At 44.6% G+C, this 2,723-nt stretch overlaps 2 long non-coding RNA genes across 2 annotated transcripts; both read left to right on the top strand.

The window, feature by feature from the left end:
• The first annotated feature begins 915 nt into the window (after positions 1-915).
• On the top strand, positions 916-1,484 carry LOC149239712 (uncharacterized). Its single transcript, XR_016245462.1, has 2 exons — positions 916-1,040; positions 1,148-1,484. It is a non-coding gene; the product is annotated as an uncharacterized LOC149239712 (long non-coding RNA).
• Positions 1,485-1,984: 500 nt separating this feature from the next.
• LOC149239713 (uncharacterized) lies at positions 1,985-2,516 on the top strand. The gene is made up of 2 exons (XR_016245463.1): positions 1,985-2,075; positions 2,183-2,516. It is a non-coding gene; the product is annotated as an uncharacterized LOC149239713 (long non-coding RNA).
• The last annotated feature ends 207 nt before the right edge of the window (positions 2,517-2,723 follow it).

Raw genomic sequence — 2,723 nt, forward strand, 5'->3', positions numbered from 1 at the left:
CAGTCTACCAAGAAAAAGTAAGATAATTTGTAGAAGAAAAGAAGAGCAAAGAATATGTGCTAGCAAATCTCTAAAGGACCTTGAAGAAGGACATCTTGGATGTAATGTTTTAGCCCAAAGTACACATGAAAAAAATATACTCGAGGGGAGTAGATCTCAGACCCTTGTCAATAAAAATGGCTTCAAGAGAAGCCAAATGAGTCAGATGCAGCCTGCAAAAGAGACTATGCATCTAATTGTTTCAAGGTTTGAGATAAATTGAAGAAAGCCCACGAGCTTAGGGGGAGCTCCTCGAGAAAAGGCTTTCTCATCATTTTATTACTTCAATTTTGATAGCAGTTGGTTTAATCAAAGGAAGGCGTGAGTGGCCTTTTTTAGTCCCTGCCATCTGGCATCCGGCAGGGACTATAGTAATCGATAGGACCCCGACTTAGCATTAGTTGACCCCTGCCCTTCTCTGTTATACGGCGGTTAGAGCGGGGATATGCTAAGTTTTGTTTGCACTCACTCTTTCGCCATCGTTCGCCATCTTATTTGGCCTCTTCCCGAGGCGGAAGAGGCCGGACCATAGCTTAAACTCGTATTTACGCACAATCGAGTGGCCCTGACCGTGTGCGGTTTCGTTTTAATGCTAACATTAATTCCTTAATGTTTAATGTTAAGTGCGAATGGGCATACATATGCTAAGGTTTGCTTGTTAATTAGGCGTGCAGGGGCTGTAATTACAAGTGTTTTGCATGCGTTACAGGTGGATGATGCAGCGCAGCTGTGATTGCCCTTTTCCTTGCTTCACTCCGGTCATTCGTGCCTCCGGTCATTCGTGCCTCTGCTGCAAGGAGGTCGGAACTCTAGTTTATTGTAATGATTTTACCGCTTCGAGAGTTTCTATGCAGCATTTGCATCCTCATGTGATTGTTCTATGGACTGGTCTCGGCTGCTTCAGGCCTCTGGAGTCTCTACTCCTCAGCAGTTCGCGGTCCCACAACAGGTCGAGGGGCTCCCTGGCTGGGTTATGACTCTGCCATCCGAGAGCGGTCACGGTAAGCCTGCGCATCCTTGTGCTTTTGGTGTTTACTGCACAATGGTTCATCAAAAATTCATTCAAATACTTATTCCATCTTTAATATGCTATTCTCTTCTGCCACAGGTGCTACGCTATGGCAACGAAACCGGGTGGGCAACCCTTTCAGGCTTCATCGCCCGAGGCGCCTTCCGGGTAAGAGAATTTCTCTAAGGATGACTTTAAGATGGAAAGATTGGGTCCGTTGAATGTCCGAACTGGGTTTTCCTTTTTGCAGGCTTTTGCCCGAGTCTGGTTCTTCTTGAGAGAATTATTAGACGAGTATGAGGCCGCAGGCCAAACTATTTGGGTTTTTTGCTTGTAATTTTCGTGCTGCCTCACGGTAGCTTCTAGCTGCAAGACCCAAACTGGGTCGCGCCGGTTTATCGTTTCAACTATAATGTATATTGTTGCTAAACTAAGAGCTGAATCCTTCCTGTGGGTTGTTCCCAGGAATGGAGTTTATATAACAATTTAATCAGTGGGTCTTTAACTGTTGTTTTCTCTTTCATTTGCCGGTTAACAAATGTTGCTTTTTCCACCAGAAGAGTTTATCGATATACTATGGTTTTGTTAGTTTGCTTGTATTGAGTCATAGCTCGTTGATTACTCAGACGGAGCTTTCATTGTTTAGATGTAAATTAGGAACTCAATTTTTGAGGGTTGCACATATGGAAGTGTGCATGATACATGTATCAATTAGCAATTTAGCTCTAGACCAAGCTATGTACAAATGTACAGCTGTGATTGCCCTTTTCCTTGCTTCACTCCGGTCATTCGTGCCTCCGGTCATTCGTGCCTCTGCTGCAAGGAGGTCGGAACTCTAGTTTATTGTAATGATTTTACCGCTTCGAGAGTTTCTATGCAGCATTTGCATCCTCATGTGATTGTTCTATGGACTGGTCTCGGCTGCTTCAGGGCTCTGGAGTCTCTACTCCTCAGCAGTTCGCGGTCCCACAACAGGTCGAGGGGCTCCCTGGCTGGGTTATGACTCTGCCATCCGAGAGCGGTCACGGTAAGCCTGCGCATCCTTGTGCTTTTGGTGTTTACTGCACAGTGGTTCATCAAAAATTCATTCAAATACTTATTCCATCTTTAATATGTTGTTCTCTTCTGCCGCAGGTGCTACGCTATGGCAACGAAACCGGGTGGGCAACCCTTTCAGGCTTCATCGCCCGAGGCGCCTTCCGGGTAAGAGAATTTCTCTAAGGATGACTTTAAGATGGAAAGATTGGGTCCGTTGAATGTCCGAACTGGGTTTTCCTTTTTGCAGGCTTTTGCCTGAGTCTGGTTCTTCTTGAGAGAATTATTAGAGAGTATGAGGCCGCAGGCCAAACTATTTGGGTTTTTTGCTTGTAATTTTCGTGCTGCCTCACGGTAGCTTCTGGCTGCAAGACCCAAACTGGGTCGCGCCGGTTTATCGTTTCAACTATAATGTATATTGTTGCTAAACTAAGAGCTGAATCCTTCCAGTGGGTTGTTCCTAGGAATGGAGTTTATATAACAATTTAATCGGTGGGTCTTTAACTGTTGTTTTCTCTTTCATTTGCCGGTTAACAAATGTTGCTTTTTCCACCAGAAGAGTTTATCGATATACTATGGTTTTGTTAGTTTGCTTGTATTGAGTCATAGCTCGTTGATTACTCAGACGGAGCTTTCATTG

Source organism: Pinus tabuliformis, chromosome 8 (assembly GCF_031772625.1).
Source record: "Pinus tabuliformis cultivar Carrire ecotype Pingquan chromosome 8, CPIR1, whole genome shotgun sequence".
In the NCBI taxonomy this organism is placed as follows: Eukaryota; Viridiplantae; Streptophyta; class Pinopsida; order Pinales; family Pinaceae; genus Pinus; species Pinus tabuliformis.